General features: G+C 38.9%; 1 protein-coding gene across 1 annotated transcript in view; it reads right to left on the reverse strand.

Moving 5' to 3' along the window:
* The window catches only part of MARCHF1 (membrane associated ring-CH-type finger 1), a 244,950-nt gene that overhangs the window by 101,387 nt on the left and 125,578 nt on the right, over window positions 1-17,985 (reverse strand). The window lies entirely within an intron of this gene.

Below are 17,985 nucleotides of genomic sequence, written 5' to 3' on the forward strand. Positions count from 1 at the left end.
TCTCTATTCTCACTCCAGGCCTGTGCTCCCGTATACTCTACTATGACTTAAAGTTCATTCATAACACTTAAAGTTTACTCTTCGAGAAGTGCTACTCCGAGTGGCTGAGAGAATGCTTCCATTCATCTCAGGACATGGAAAAGGAGACTCAGGAAAAGCTGAAGAATGGTCAGATTGGCACGTACAATTGTGCAGGTTGCCTACGGCACTCTAGAGGTGTCATCTGCGACACAGACATCATCGTTTAGTAATTTCCAGTCAGGTGGCAGTAAAACATCATGTTTTAATAAAGCCAGTATATGACATGGACCGTTTTACAATAGATGTTAGTATAGCATCTCAAGTATATGGGGCTTTTCCTACTTTGCACAAGGTGACACCCAAGTTTGCTATTTATCATCTAGATTTTAGAAGCTATAGAGATTACTGTATGTCTTTCATTTAGGAAAGTTTTAAGATAAGAGACTAACTGAATGTGGACACTATTGCAGAGTCAGGAGGGTCAACTAGCTGGAATAAGATGCACCCCACTGGTAAGGAACAAGTCTTCCTGTTTCCTCTGGCCTTAAGTAGCCCTGAAAGAAGTCAGTGACCTTAATTTAAAAAAATGTCTGTGTCTATATGTCCCACTTCTGATGACTGAGTAACACATTATCTCAAAACTCAGAGGCTTAAAACAATGACGTTTATTTTGCTCACAAGTCTGCAATCTGGACAGGGCTCAGCGAGGACAACTTTCTTGGTTCCACCGGTGTGAACTGGGGAAGCTGAAAGGCTTGAGGAGGGAATCGCGTGGAGGCTCACCCACTCACCTGTCTGCCAGCTGGGCTGGGGAGGCTCCAACAGCTGGAGGCCCAAAGAGCTGTGGCTCTTTCTCTCTTGGATCCCTCCAGCATAGTGACTTCACGGCAGCCAGGATTCTCGCATTATCATCTCAGGGCTCTCAAGGAGTGTGTCATAAGAGATAACCAGGCACAGGCTTATGCCCTAGCCTTCAAAGACACACATGATCACTTCTGCTACATTCAATGGGTTGAAGAAGTCACAAAGGTCACCCTGGATTCAAGGGGAGGGGGGAACACAGTGCCCTTCTCTTATTAGAGGACTGTAAATATTACACTGAAGGTAGAGCATGTGGCATGAGATACATATTTGCATAGCCAATGAAAGAGCTCTAGAAGGATCGTAATATGTCAATTGCAAAGTAGGTTGCCAATGTCAGGGAGAATTCCAGTGTGGGCTGTCTCCAAGAGGAACTGCTACAGAAGTAATTCAGAAGAAAACCAGCACCCAGGCTGCTGTCACACCAGGGACATCACTGCCAGATTGTGACAGCATCACCTTTCATTCTCTTCACCAGGCCACAGTCTCTCGATAAGACTTACCTCTCTTGACAGCTCAACACCAAACAAAACCAAACAATCCAATTAAAAAAACAGGCAAAGGACTGAAAAAACACTTGTCCCCAGAGGACACACAGATGATCAACAGACATATGAAAAGATGCTCAACATCACTAATCATTAGAGAGATGCAAACTAAAGCCACAATGAGATATCTCCTCACACCTGTAAGAATGGCTATCACCAATAAATCAACAAATAACAAGCGCTGGTGAGAACAGGCAGGTACGAGAACCCTTGCGGGGACTTCCAAGATGGCGGCGGCTTAGGACGGCGCGGATTCCATTTCCCGGTACACATGGGAGAAAATCCTGGCCGATCTACGGAGGAGCAGCGCAGACAGCCAACAGTTCCCCAGCATTTATGAAAATAAGAGACCAGAAATCGTAACTGACACTGAAAAATCAGAAGGTAAGGAGATGGCTACAGTACTGTGGAGTTTCAGGGACCGGAGCAAAGCCCGGAGCAGCAGTGACCTCAGCCAGCGCTCAGCCCCCGGAGCCCAGTGGGCGGTGCATCTACCGTGGATTCTTTGGGAGCCACGGGCTGTGCCGAAGGTTCTTTGGGAGAGAGTTGGGTTATCAGCTCCCTCCTTCCCCAAGATTGGGCGCTGGGGGAGACATGTTTGCTACAGTTTTCAGAGAGGGTACTAAGGAAAAGGGGCCGAGATCAACCACGGACTTTGTGGTCGCCAGCTCAGGAGAACTGAGAGGCGCAGTGTCGTTCTCAGACTCTGCATCCGTCTGGCTGGGGGATTAGGCTGTGCTGAGAGGCAGGCTTTTGAAAGGAGAAAGTCTTTGGAAAGTAAACTGAAAAATTCTCCTACAACAGCCACTTGGCCTGCTCCCCACCCAGCCTGGCAGCGAACTCAAAGTTGGGGGAAGGGCCTGGTGTTCCCCCACAGAACTGGGACGCGTCTGCACCCAAACCCATGGGACCCAGGTGGCCTGGCTGGTGGGCGCGCATGCATACCCTGCAACCCAGCACACAGTGATGACCCCCGGGGAAAGAGCGCTCTGAGGAAGACCTAGATCCCTCTCGTGGGGCTCTGGGGAGAGGGCTTGCAGAAAGACCACACCAATTGCCCCTCAGCCTGCTGCAGCCAGAAAAACTGGTTTGGCCAGTTTGAAACCAACAAGAGATTTTTGGGTTTTTTTTAAAAGTAATCTTTTATCTTTTTAATTTTATTATTGTTTTATCTTTCAAAACCTTTTCCTCTCTTTTCTTCTTTCCTGTTTTATTCCTTCTTTCTTTCTTTCCATACTTACTGCTTTCTCCTCCCTTCTGCCTTTTTTTTTCTTTTACCCACAAGTGACACAAACAACTTGGAACTGTGAAAACACCAGAGTTGGACCCAAAGAAGGGGCATCCCAACAGTAGAGACAGAAAGACAAATTTCACTTTGCTGAAGCAGAGAAGCCACAAGTTGCTACATATTTGTATTATTATTTTTTTCATTGTTCTCACTTCTTTTATATTTTAATAGTATCTTTGTATTCCTCCTCTTTCTGCATAGGCTTCTTTGCCTTGCTGGTTATATTGTATCATTTGACAGGTTTCCCCTGTTCTCTCCTCCACAGTGTATTGCTAATTTTCTATACTTCACGCCACTTGTTTTCATTTAGCATACTACTCAAAGTTCTATACCCCCTATTCATGTTATCCAGATCACATAGATTGTCATATGATTGTTGCTCTAATATTATTGTAAATAATAGCTGCTCCATACAATTGTAAATAATTCACATCACCCCTCCCAGATCTTAGCCCAATTCACAGTTTCCTAAACTCTATTACTGTAGTGGTTAATTCTATTCTTTTACACACTACACCTATTTACTATCGTTTACTCTCACCTTACCTCAGAATCTGACTGCCCCCAACCTCACTGCTTTATAGATCCAAGCCTTCCCTCTCCAACAAGAGACTTATCTTTTGTCCATCCTCTCTTAAAAGTGGCAAGTTGGGTTGAAGATTACGGTTAACATTATATTTAGGCTAAAGATCTCCTATCACTTCTCTACCGGCTGTGACTCTAAATATCATAAAATACTCTCCTGCTGTCATAAACCATTTTACCTCCCCCTCCAACTGATTGCACACACAAAAAAAGGAATAGGTGGAAGCGGAGAACACCAGGATATCCAAAGGAGACTGCACCACTAAATTTCACAGGTATTCTACCACAGAAGTTCACACCATAAACCCAAGGAGTCAGAACAGATCAATTTAAGAAGCTGAGGCTAACAAGAAGAGTCTCACAAACAATGGGAAGACAAAGAAACAATCCCCAAATGAAAGCAAAGGAGGAAGCCTCAGAAAGAATGTTAGATGAAATAGAGGCAAGCCAACAATCAAATACTGAATTCAAAGCACTGGTTATCAGAAAGTTCAAAGAGCTCACAATCAGCTACCAGAAACTACAGGGGAGCTACAATGAACTCACCACAAACTATATCAACATGAAAAAGGAAATAGAAACTATCAACAAGGGCCAAGAGGAAATGAATAATACAATTTCTGAACTGAAGAACAGAGTAGAAGGAATCAAAAGCAGGATTGATGAAGCAGAAGGTTGGATCAGTGAGTTGGAGGACAAAAGAGAAAAAAAACTCACAGAAAGAGCAAGAAAAGGAAAAGAGCCTCAGAAAGAATGAAGAGAAATGCAACACAATATGAAACGTAATAATATCTGAATAATAGGAATACCAGAAGGAGAAGAAGAGCAAGGAATAGAAAATATATTTTAAAAAGTAATGATGGAAAATTTTCCTAATTTGATGAGAGAAAAAGTCACACAAATCCAGGAAACACAGAGAGTCCCAATTAAGAGGAACCCAAAGAGGCCCACTTCAAGACACATCATCATTAAAATGGCAAAATTCCAAGACAAAGAGAGAATCTTAAAGGCAGCAAGGGAGAAAAAGGAAGTAACATACAAGGGAGCCCCAATAAGATTAGCTACTGACTTCTCAATGGAAACGCTTCAAACAAGAAGAGAATGGCAAGAAATATTCCAAGTAATGAGAAACAGAGGCCTGCAACCAAGGCTACTTTACCCAGCCAGGCTCTCAATCAAGCTAGAAGGCCAAATAAAGAGCTTCCAAGACAAAAGAAGTCTAAAAGAATATGCCTCCACCAAACCAGCTCTGCAAGAGATGCTAAATGGACTTCCTTTCTAAGGAAAGGAAGAAAAAGAAAGACACAGAGGAATACAGGTACAAAAATGGCAACGAATAAGTACCTTTCAATAATAACACTAAAGGTAAATAAATTAAATGCTCCAATCAAAAGATATAGAATAGCTGAATGGATAAGAAACAATGACCCACACATATGCTGCCTACAAGAAACCCACCTCGGGACAAAAGACCTCCACAGACTAAAAGTGAACGGCTGAAAACAAATTTTCCAAGTAAACAGATAAGAAAAAAAAAGCTGGGATAACAATACTCATATTAAACAAAATAGACTTCAAAAAAAGGGCCATAAAGAGAGACCCAGAAAGTCACTTCATAATACTCAAGGGAAGAATCCACCAAGAAGACACTAACATCATAAATATATATGCACCCAACATAGGAGCACCCAAATATATACAGAAAATCTTAGAGGACCTCAAGAAAGATATTGACAGCAACACAATTATAGTAGGGGATTTTAACATCCCACTGTCAAAAATGGACAGATCTTCCAAACAAAATATCACCAAGATATTGTGGCATTGAACAACACCCTAGATGAAATGGACTTAACTGGTATATATAGAGCCCTTCATCCCAAAGAAGCTAAATACACATTCTTTTCAAATGCACATGGAACATTTTCAAAGATAGACCACATGATAGGACACAACAGGAACCTCAACAAATTCAAGAAAATTGAAATCATACCAAGCATTTTCTCCGACCACAAGGGATGAAACTGGAAACCAACCCCAAAGGAAAAAAACCAAAATACTCAAAATCATGGAGATTGAATAGCATGCTATTAAACAATGAAAGGGTCAAGAATGAAATTGGGGAAGAAATCAGAAAGTTTCTGGAAACAAAAGAAAATGAACTCACAACAACCCAAAACTTATGGGACACAGTGAAGGCAGTCCTGAGAGGGATGTTCATAGCAATACAGGACTATTTGAAAAACATAGAAATATTTCAAACAAACAACCTAACCCTACACATCTACAAGACCTCGCGGAACAACAACAAAGATAGCCCAGAGCAAGTACAAGGGAGGAAATAACCAAGATCAGAGCAGAATTAAATGACAAAGAGACTAAAAGCACAATTCTAAGGATCAATGAATCCAGGAGCTGGTTTTTTTGAAAGATAAACAAAATCGACAAGCCTTTAAGTAGGCTCATCAAGAAAAGAAGAGAGAGGATCCAAGTAAACACAATCAGAAATGAAAGAGGAGAGATTACAACTGACACCACAGAAATAGAAGGGATTGTAAGAAATTACTATGAAGAACTGTATGCCAAGAAATTTGAAAACCTAGGTGAAGTGGACAAATTTCTTGAAAAATATAATCTTCCAAAATTCAACAAAGAAGAAGCAGAAAGCCTGAACAGACCAATAACAGCAGATGAAATTGAACCAGTAATCAAAAAACTCCCATCACACAAAAGTCCTGGACCAGATGGTTTCACAAGAGAATTCTACAAAGCATTTAAAGAAGAGCTAACCCCTATCCTTCACAGACTATTCCAAAAAATCCAAAAGGAGGGAAGACTCCCAAACTCTTTTTTATGCCAGCATCATCCTAATTCCAAAACCAGATAGAGACACAACAAAGAAAGAAAACTTCAGGCCAATATTGCTGATAAACATAGACGCTAAAATCCACAACAAAACATTGGCAAATCGCATCCAACAATACATTAACAAGATCACACACCATGACCAAGTGGGATTCATCCCAGGGATGCAAGGATGGTTCAATATTTTCAACTCAGTAAATGTAATACATCCTATAAACAAAAGCAAAGACAAAAATCACATGATCATATCAATAGACACGCAAAAAGCTTTTGATAAGGTACAACACCCACTTATGATAAAAACACTCAGCAAAGTGGGAATAGAGGGAGCATTCCTCAATATAGTAAAGGCCATATATGAGAGACCTACAGCCAACATCATACTCAATGGGCAAAAACTAAAAGCTTTTCCACTAATCTCAGGAACAAGACAAGGGTGTACACTTTCACCACTTCTATTCAATATAGTATTAGAAGTTTTAGCCACAGTGATCAGACAAGAAAAGGAAATAAAAGGCATCCAAACTGGAAAGGAGGAAACAAAACTGTCATTGTTTACAGATGACATGATAGTGTACATGGAAAATCCTATAGACTCCACCAAAAAACTGCTCGACCTAATAAATGAATTTGGCAAAACAGTGGGATACAAAGTCAATATCCAGAAATCAAAGGCATTTTTGTATGCCAACAATAAAACAGCAGAAGCAGAAATCAAGAAAAAAAATCCCATTTGATATAGCAAAAACAAAAATAAAATACCTAGGAATAAACCTAACCAAGGAGGTAAAAACCTGTATACAGAAAACTACACAACACTGAAGAAAGAAATCAAGGAAGACACAAACAAATGGAAACATATACCATGTTCATGGGTTGGAAGAATTAACATCATCAAAATGTCCATGCTACCCAAAGCAATTTACAGATTCAATACAGTATCTATTAAAGTACCAATGACATATTTCACAGACATAGAACAAACACTTCAAAAATCTCTATGGAACCATAAACAACCTGAAATAGCAGCTGCAATTTTGAGAAAGAAGGACAAAGTAGGAGGGATCACAATACCTGATACCAAACTGTATTACAAGGCCACTGTAATCAAAACAGCATGGTACTGGCATGAAAACAGGCATATAGACCAATGGAACAGAACAGAGGGCCCAGAAATAAACCCAAGTTTCTATGGTCAATTAATATTTGACAAAGAGGGCAGCAACATAAAATGGAGTGAAAATAGCCACTTCGACAAATGGTTTTGGGAGAACCTGAGAGCTACGTGCAAAAAAAAAAAAAAAAAATGAACCTCGAGCACCAACTTACACCATACACCAAAATAAATTCAAGGTGGATAAAAGATTTGAATATAAGCTGTGACACCATTAAAGTCCTAGAGGAGAACATTGGCAGGAAAATATCAGATATTTCACACAGCACCATTTTTACTAATATGTCCCCTAGAGCAAGGGACATAAAGGAAAGAATAAACAAATGGAATCTCATCAAAATAAAAAGCTTCTGCATGGCTAAAGATAACAGTATTAAAATAAAAAGAGAACCAACTATATAGGAAAACATGTTTGCCAGTGATACCTCAGACAAGGGGTTAAACTCCAAAATATACAAAGAACTTACATGATTCCACTCTAAGAAGACAAGCAATACAATTAAAAAGTGGGCGAAGGACTTGAACAGACATTTCTCCAAGGAGGACATACAGAAGATCCAGAGACACATGAAAAGATGCTTGATATCGCTAGGTATCAGAGAGATGCAAATTAAAACCATAATGAGATAGCACTTTACACCAATCAGAATGGCCATCATAAACAAAGCAACAAACAACAAATGTTGGAGAGGTTGTGGGGACAAGAGGACCCCAGTTCACTGTTGGTGGGATTGCAGACTGGTACAACCACTATGGAAAACAGTATAGAATTTTCTCAGAAAACTCAAAATGAATATGCCTTTTGACCCACCAATTCCACTGCTAGGATTATATCCTAAGAACCCTGAAACACCAATCCCAAAGAACCTATGCACCCCAATGTTCATAGCAGCACAATTTACAATAGCCAAGAGTTGGAGGCAACCTAGGTGCCCAGCAGTAAATGAATAGATCCAAAAACTATGGTACATTTACACAATGGAATTGTATGCAGCAGAAAGAAAGAAGGAGCTACTATCCTTTGCAACAGCATGGATGGAACTGGAAAGCATTATGTTGAGTGAAATAAGCCAGGCAGTGAAAGACAAATACCATATGATCTCGCCTTTAACAGGAACCTAAACAACAAAACAAACAAGCAAGCAAAATATAACTAAAGACACTGAAATACAGAACACACAGACAGGGACCAGAGGAGAGGGAATTTCAGGGGAAAAGGGGAAGGTTTCACAGGAACAAGTATAAAGGACACATGGACAAAAACTAACAAGGGTGGCACTGGGGGGGTGGGTTGTGGGCTGGAATGGAAGACAGAGAACTGTACTTGAACAATAATTAAATAAAAAGCATTTGAGGAAAAGAACCCTGTGCAGTGGGAATTGGGGTTGGAATTTGGAATTTCCCGCTCTTTTGCAGTGGGAAATGCAAAAGAACCCTTATGCATTCCCAGGTGGGAATGCATATTGGGGCATGAAAAACAGTATGGAGTTATCTCAAAAAAATGAAGTGAACTGCCTTATGACCCAGTGATTCCACTTCTGGATATATATCTCAGGAAACCAAGAATGCTAATTCAAAAGAATATATGCACCCCTATGTTCACTGCAGCACTATTTACAATAGTCAAGATTTGGAAGCAGCCAAAGTGCCCATCAGTAGATGAGTAGATAAATATATGGTCACACACACACACACACACACACACACACGAGAATATTACTTGGCCATAAAAAAGAACGAAACCATTTCATTTGCAACAGTATCAATGCATCTACAGGGTATTAATGCTAGGTGAAATAAGTCAGAGAAAGAAAAATACCATATGATTTCACTTATACGTGAATCAAAACAACAAAGCAAACAAACAAATAAAATTGAAACAGACTCATAGATACAGAGAATAGGCTGATGGTGGCCAGAGGAGGTGGGGTGGGTTGGAGGGGGGATGAGAAAGGTGAAGGGGTTAAGAAGTACACATCAGCAGTTACGAAACAGTCACGGAGATGTAAAGTGCAGCACAGAAAATACAGTCAGTAATATTCCAATAACTATGTATGGTATCAGGTGGATACTGGAATTATTTGGGGGGTCCATTTTGTGAAGAATAATAATCTATCCACTCTGTTGTACACCTGAACTAATGTAAAATGATACTAAGTGTAAATTGTAATTGAAAAATAAAAAGATCCATTTATTCTGATTTCATGCCTTATTTCTAATTTTTAAACAGAATTCATTTAGTTACTTTAAATATTAATCAGGATTTCTTCTTTCCCATCGTCACCTTGCCCAGGCTCTCATACCTTCCACTCAGTTTATTGTCATGTCTCTGAGAAATGCTCTGTGCCCCTCCAATCTACCCTACACATTGCTACCAATGTTGCTACTTTTGTTCACCTCTTATAGAAATGTTCAAATATACACGAGAGCTGGAAGGATTACGCAGTAACACCTGCACGCCAACACTCAAATGTGTGTTTCTAAAATTTAGCTTATATTACTGCATCCATATTTATCTGTTTATTCATCTTTTATCCATTCAAAAATCTATCTTATTTGTATGATTAATGTCAAAGTAAGTTGCATACAAAAAAGCACTTCATTTCTAAATAATTCATAGTGCATATTATCAACCAGCATTTAGTGTTACGTACCACACATTTCTGGGTAAAATTTCACATGCAGTGAAATGCATAAACGTTAAATGCACCATGTTACACGTTGACAATGCATTATTTTTTAAATCCCATTTCTAATATGCTATTCTCCTTCTCAAGAAACCCAAGTGGTTTCCTCCGCTCTTTTGAAATAAGCCACTCAGAATCTTTCTTAACACAATCATATTAATTATCCAATTATTTTTAAAATTGCTTCCTTTTCTTTCCGTAATGTGAGTCCTACATAATCCGTGGTGGCCATCCACACGTGTGTGTGTGTGTGTCACACTGAAGAAAAGTCAGACGACAGTGGAGGTGGTTTGGTACATTAGACTATGGATAGGTAACTCGAAGTACAACACCTACGTTAAAAATACAGGCTCTATCACAAATCTGTTTCATGATTTAGAGTAATTCAGTAAATTCTAAGTCTTAGTTTTCTAAGTTTTAAGTTGTAAATCTATCTAAGAAATATCCTGTCAGGATTAGTAAAATATGTGTACAGTACCAACTAGGATACTTGGCATATAGTAGGTGCTCAATAAATGACAAATAGCAAGTGCCCATTATGGATCCTTATTAATATTAATAAGACACTGCAACTTCCGGCCAAGATGGAGGCATAAGTAGACACACTGTGCCTCCTCACACAACCAAACGAAGGACAATAACAATTTAAAAACAAAAAACAACCAGGACAGACAGAAAATCAAATGATATGAGAGTCCAACAACCAAGTAGATAAAGAAAACACACTCATCCAGATGGTAGTAGGGCCGGAGACGGCTGTACCGAGAGGACTCGCGGCAAGGTGGCAGCTGGCAGACTCAGCACCGGATTGCAGAGCAGAGGGCGTGAGGCTGTAGCGGGCGGCGAGGCTATGGCGGCACTGGTGGAGCAGGCAGCCCCACTTTCGCGCGCGCGGATAAACCAGGAGGAACGATCGGAGGGGCAATACAGACCACGCAACCCAGGGCTCCAGCGTGGGGAAATAAAGCTTCAAACCACTGATTGAAAACACCGGTGGGGGTTGAGGCAGCAGTGGGAGAAACTCCCAGACTCCCAAGAGAGTTCATACGCGAGACCCACAGGGTCCTAGAACATACACACGCCAACTCACCTGGGAATCAGCATCAGAAGGGCCCAGTTTGCTGGTGGGAAGCTGGAGAAGTGACTGAAATCCAGCAGAGAGCGGGGCAAGTGCCATTGTTTCCTCTAGCGCCCCTTCCCCACATACAGCGCCGACACGTAGCCACACGGGTTGCCCCGCCCTGGTGAATACCTAAAGCTCCACCCCTCATACGTAATAGGCATGTTGAGACAAATACAATGACTCAATCCAAAGAACAGATCAAAGCTCCAGAAATGATACAACTAAGGGACAAAGAGATAGTCAACTTATCAGACGCACAGTTCAAAATACTGGTAATCAGGATGCTCACAGAATTGGTTGAATTTGGTCGCAAATTAGATGACAATATGAAGCTATGCTAGGTGAAATAAAGGAAAATGTACACGAAACCAATAGTGATGGCAAGGAAACTGGGGCTCAAATCAACAGTGTGGACCAGAAGGAAGAAAGAAACATCCAACTAGAAAAGAATGAAGAAATAAGAATTCATAAAAATGAGGAGAGGCTTAGGAACCTCCAGGACATCTTTAAATGTTCCAACATCCGAATTATAGGGGTACCAGAAGGAGAAGAGGAAGAGCAGCAAGTGAAAAAATTATTTGAACAAATAATAAAGGAGAACTTCCCCAATCTGGCAAAGGAAATAGAATTCCAGGAAACTCAGAGAGTCCCAAAGAAGTTGGACCCAAGGAGGAACACACCAAGGCACATCATAATTACATTAGCCAAGATTAAAATGAAGGAGAGAATTCTATAAGCAACAAGAGAAAAGGAGACAGTTACCTACAAAGGAGTTCCCATCAGACTGTCAGCTGATTTCTCAAGAGACCTTACAGGCAAGAAGGGGCTGGAAAGAAGTATTCCAAGTCATGAAATGAAAGAACCTATATCCAAGATTACTTTATCCAGCAAAACTTTCATTTAGAATGGAAGGACAGATAAAGTGCTTCTCAGATAAGGTCAAGTTAAAGGAGTTCATCATCACCAAGCCCTTATTATATGAAATGTTAAAGGGATTTATCAAAGAAAAAGAAGATAAAAAATATGAACAGTAAAAGGACAGCAAACTCACAGTTATTAACAACCACATCTAAAACAAAAACAAAAGCAAACTAAGCAAACAACCAGAACAGGAACAGAACCACAGAAATGGAGATCACATGGAAGGTTATCAACAGGGGAGTATGAGGGGGAGAGAATTGGAAAAGGTACAGAGAATAAGTAGCATAGATGGCAGGTAGAAAATAGACAGGGGGAGGGCAAGAATAGTATAGGAAATGTAGGAGCTAAAGAACTTATGACACACGGACATGAACTCAAGGGGCAGAATGTGGGTGGGAGAGGGTGCGCAGGGAGGAGGGGAATAAGGGGGGAAGTGGGACAACTGTAATAGTATAATAAATAAAATATATTTTTTAAAGTTCAAAAAATATTAATAAGACACCGCAAACTTCCAACATCAAATAACTTAAAATTCAATCTTGTTCTAAAAACAAAATAATTTTTAACCTAAAATATAATATTTATATATAATTGCACTATGCATTAAGCAGCAAACAAAGTTTACCATTATACTTGGGCTAAAAGGTCTCTACATAAATTATATGTTGTTCTATTTTCTCCTTGGGGTTCATATGTAAGTGAATGAGCAGGGCAGGCCTAAAGTATGTGGAGAGTTAAATGGATGGGCCACATTTCTGTTAATATTTCTCTTGAAATCTCCTTCAGGTACTCTGAGTATGTACTTACTGAACTACTTCTATCCATAAGGTATGATTTTCCTGAACACTTACATTAAATTAAACTTTATCTCCTATGATAGATATTTATCTCAGTGTTTGACACTTGAGTTTTCAATAAATGCTAACTATTATTATTTTTGCCCACTTAGAAAAATAAGCAAGTCAGAAATTCAGCTGATGTAAGAAATATACTCTTTTATGCAGTGTATGCATATGTAGAAAATGAGTCTAACATTAAAATTCATGGTGAAAAACCCAGGAATACAGTAATCAAATGTATATTTGTGGAACCATTAAAAATTACTATCATTTTTATTATTTTTAGCCAACTTGTTCTGCTTTGAGAGCAAAGCCACTTTTGCAAAACTAAACTCTTCCATTAAAAGTCTTTCTAAACTATTTAAAATTAATCTCTCAGTACATGAATTAGAAACTTGAAAATTTGTTATTAGCTTTTCAGCACATTCTTTTTTGTCTGTTTTGTAGTTGGGCAGGCACAAAAAGTAAGTTTATATTTTTTCTTATGTTTACACAAAACAGAGTTTATTCTTGTATTATTATTTAGTAACTGTTACATTCTTTTCCATACAAACAACTATAAATAGACCATTTTACCCTCCATTAATTACAATTATTTTGTTGCCACATCATAAGTGGTATAATTTTATTTTTTTGAAACTGCCATTGATAGATTTTAGTTTATAATTCTTTCTATTTTTTAATAGTTGTCTCCATTTTCCCACTGCTATTTTCTCCTGCCTCACCCACTCCTGCCTCCCACCCTCAATCCTACCTGACTTTGCCTTTGTCCATGGTCCTTTATACATGTTCCTTGACTGCCCTCCCCATTCTTTCCCCAGTTATCCCCATATATCCTCCCCTCTGGTTACTATCAATTTGTTCTTTATTTCAATGTCTCTGGTTATAGTTTGCTTGCCTGTTTGTTTTGTTGATTAGGTTCCACTACTTAAAGGTGAGATCATATGGTATTTGTCTTTTACCTCCTGGCTTATTTCGCTTAGCATAATGCTCTCCAGTTCCATCCATACTATTGCGAAGGGTAGGAGTTTCTTTATTTCTACTGTGTAGTATTCCATTGTGTAAATGTACCACAGTTTTTTGATCCACTCATCTACTGATAGGCATTTAGGTTGCTTCCAGTACTTGGCTATTGTAAATTGTGCTGCTATGAACATTGAAGTGCATAGGTTCTTTTGAATTGGTGTTTCAGGATTCTTAAAGTATAATCCCAGCAGTGGATTGCTGGGTCAAAAGGTAGTTCCATTTTTAGTTTCCTGAAGAAATTCCATACTGTTTTCCACAGTGGCTACACCAGTCTCCATTCCCACCAACAGTGTACTAGGGTTCCTTTTCTCTATAACCTCTCCAACACTTGTTTGTTGCTTTGTTTATGATGGCCATTCTGACCAGTGTGAAGTGGTATCTCATTGTGGTTTTAATTTGCATCTCTCTGATGGCTGGTGGTGCTGAGTATCCTTTCATATGTCTCTGGGCCCTCTGTATGTCCTCCTTGGAGAAGTGTCTGTTTAGGTCCTTTGCCCATTTTTTATTTGGATTGTTTGTCTTCCTGGAGTGGAGTCATGTGAGTTATTTATATATTTTGGAGATCAAACCCTTGTCCCAGGTATCATTGGCAAATAAATTTTCCCATATAATTGGTTCCCTTATCATTTTGCTGATGTTTTCTTTTCTTTTTTTTCAAGTTTTAGAAATATTTATTCTGATAGTATCAGTACATTTTTCTTAATTTCATGTTTGAAAATATATTTAGAAATGTAGTTACTATATCTGTTTTAAAACAACAGCTCTGACTTTTCATGGGTCAAACATGTTAAGAACTTGAAAAGTTATAGCAAGTCAGGGCTATTTATTTACTTATTTTTAAAATATATTTTATTGATTATACCATTACAGTTGTTCTATTCCCCCCTTCATTCCCCTCCACCCTCACACTCCCTCCCCCACCATTCTCCCCCCCTTAGTTTATAACCACGTGTCTCAAGTTCTTTAGATTCTATATTTCCCCCACTATTCTCGCCCTCCCCCCTATCTATTTTCTGCCTACCATCTATGCTATTTTCTGTGCCTTCTCCCCCCTTCTCCCCCTCCCACCCCCCTGTTTCTAACCCTCCATGTGTTCTTCATTTCTATGGTTCCACTCCTGATCTAGCTGTCCTCTTGGTTTGCTTTTGTTTTAGGTGTGGTTGTTAATAACTGTGTGTTTGCTGTCCTTTCACTGTTCATATTTTTCATCTTCTTTTTCTTATATAAGTCCCTTTAGCATTTCATATAATAAGGGCTTGGTGATGATGAACTCCTTGAACTTGACCTTATCTGAGAAGCACTTTATCTGTCCTTCCATTCTAAATGAAAGTTTTGCTGGATAAAGCAATCTTGGCTGTAGGTCTTTGGATTTCATGACTTGGAATACTTCTTTCCAGCCCCTTCTTGCCTGTAAGGTCTCTTTTGAGAAATCCGCTGACAGTCTGATGGGTACTCCTTTGTAGGTGACTGTCCCCTTATCCCTTGCTGCTTCTAGGATTCTCTCCTTCATTTTGGTCTTGGCTAATGTAATTATGATGTGCCTTGGTGTGTTCCTTCTTGGGTCCAACTTCTTTGGCACTCTCTGAGCTTCCTGGATTTCCTGGAAGTCTATTTCCTTTGCCAGACTGGGGAAGTTCTCCTTTATTATTTGTTCAAATACGTTTTCCACTCGTGGCTGTTTCTTTCCCCCTTCTGGTACCCCTATAATCCGGATGTTGGAACGTTTAAAGATGTCCTGGAGGTTCCTAAGCCTCTCCTCATTTTTTTGAATTCTCATTTCTTCATTCCTTTCTGGTGGGATGTTTTGTTCTTCCTTCTGGTCCATTCCATTGATTTGAGTCCCAGTTTCCTTTCCATCACTATTGGTTTCCTGTGCATCTCCCTTCATTTCAATTAGTTTAGCCTTCATATGTTCCTCTAATTTGTGACTATGTTCCTCTAATTTGTGACTATAATCTACCAGTTCTGTGAGCATCCTGATAAATAGTGTCTTGAATTGTGCTTCTGAGAGGCTGGCAATTTCTCGGTCACTTAGAGTTATTGGCTCTGGGACTTTGAGTTCTTGCACCATCTTTTGGGCTGTTCATGCCTGTTAAGTAGCAGGAACGGAGCCCTAAAGTGTTCACTAGAACAGGGCAACTAAGTCGCTGGGTTTTGACGCGGATGTTTTCTTTAGCCATGCAGAAACTTTTTATTTTGATGAGGTCCCATTTGTTTATTTTTTCCTTTATGTCCCTTGCATTAGGGGACTTATAGTGAAAATATTGCTGTGTGGAATATCTGAGATTTTCCTGCCTACATTCTCTTCTAGGACTTTTATGGTATCATGACTTATATTTAAGTCTTTTATCCACCTTGAGTTTATTTTTGTTGTTGGTGTAGTTGATGATCAAGTTTCATTTTTTTGCATGTAGCTGTCTAGGTCTCCCAACACCATTTGTTGAAGAGGCTATTTTTACTTCATTTTATGCTTCTGCCCCATTTGTTGAATATTAATTGACCACAGAGACATGGATTTATTTCTGGGCTCTTTATTCTCTAAAGTATTTTCTCTAAACAAAATCATCTTCAAAGAGTGAAAATGCCAAATAGGGGAATCGCAAAGCATTTAATATGAAACTGTAATCATTGGGTTATTATCTAATAGCCTCTCAAATTCAATGAACATTCCAGGACACAAAAAACTACATTTCTCTCACTCATCACAGAACTAGTACAAAACATAAGTTTGCTGAGTAAATGAATAAAATCCTAGTTTATTGTAGTTTGGTCAGCAGAAATTTTCCTTCTGGCAGCCTGATGGCCCTTGGGTCAAAAAAAAAGTATTTAATTATTGTATTTTCATTTTTAAGGTAAAAATAAAAAGTCATTAGGTCTGAGGATTTTAGTATGCTGGGAGGGGATGTATTATGTTTATGAGTTTTATGTACAGTGGATGCAGAGTTCTCCTCACTGATCCTTCCCCTGGTAGCAGCAAGAGAGATGCGTTATAATTTCCCATTTTCCTCACTTCAGCAGAAACATGAGATGGAAAACAATGCAAGTAGTTATTGAATTTCAGCTTAAATTGGTGCTATTTATGTGTCAGTATTCCTTCACACAAGTTTGATTGTAAATTTCAATGAAATGACAATCAAATAAGGGAATATTTGAGGTGTCTCTATAGTAATTAGTGAGATGGAGATTTGACAATTATCCAGTTAATCTGATCAACAAAGGCAGCCAAATTGGGTACATTAAGTCTCAAAGTGAATTGATTTGGCCTAGTCATTCCAAATTGACTATGAACATTAATTACATTAACAACACAGCTGCCAACATTCTCCTCACTGTAGGATTTATGGAAAGAGCTCAAAAATAGGAGAGGTGATCGGTGACCAAGGACACCGAAAGGAAACAATTATTAGGTGATGGCGAGTAACCAAATAAATGCAGGCAGGAGAAGCAAAGGAACAAGACCCAAATGTAACACAGAACACAGAAAAAATCCAAGACCATAAAAAGCTTGAAAAGATAATTACTATCTAATATTATAACAAACAACAGAAAAGGAGAGAGGCAGTGGGAGGAGCTTTTGGTGTAATCCTATAAAAATTATGTCAACATAATCATCTTTTAAGTTAGTTAAAGATGATCAAAAACTATGACTTCTTTGACTTTTAATGACTTACATAATGTCTCTTTTTTAAAACTTACAGCACTTGAACTAGAAGATCCCTAAGTCCTTCAAGTGATCAAGTCGCCAAGAACTAAATGTAGCCTATTGTTATAACTGAGAAAATCTGCAAAATTAAATTATTTTCTAAAAGAAAATCACAGGCCAAGAAAAATTCAAGGGTGCAACAAAAAAACCTCAAAAATGCAACAATCAAACTACCATGTTAGATTACATAAATTTAAAGAAATTTTGTACTTTTTTGACCTTATGTATATTCAAGAAAATAAATACTAATTTGGCTTCAGATCAAGTTTTGGAGAAAGCAAGAGGGAGAAAATTGTGGCTGCTGAGAGTATCCATGGACAGTATCCATTCCTTTTTCTTGTACC

Source organism: Sturnira hondurensis, unplaced genomic scaffold, assembly GCF_014824575.4.
Source record: "Sturnira hondurensis isolate 20B ecotype Veracruz unplaced genomic scaffold, ASM1482457v3 Scaffold0010128, whole genome shotgun sequence".
NCBI lineage: Eukaryota > Metazoa > Chordata > Mammalia > Chiroptera > Phyllostomidae > Sturnira > Sturnira hondurensis.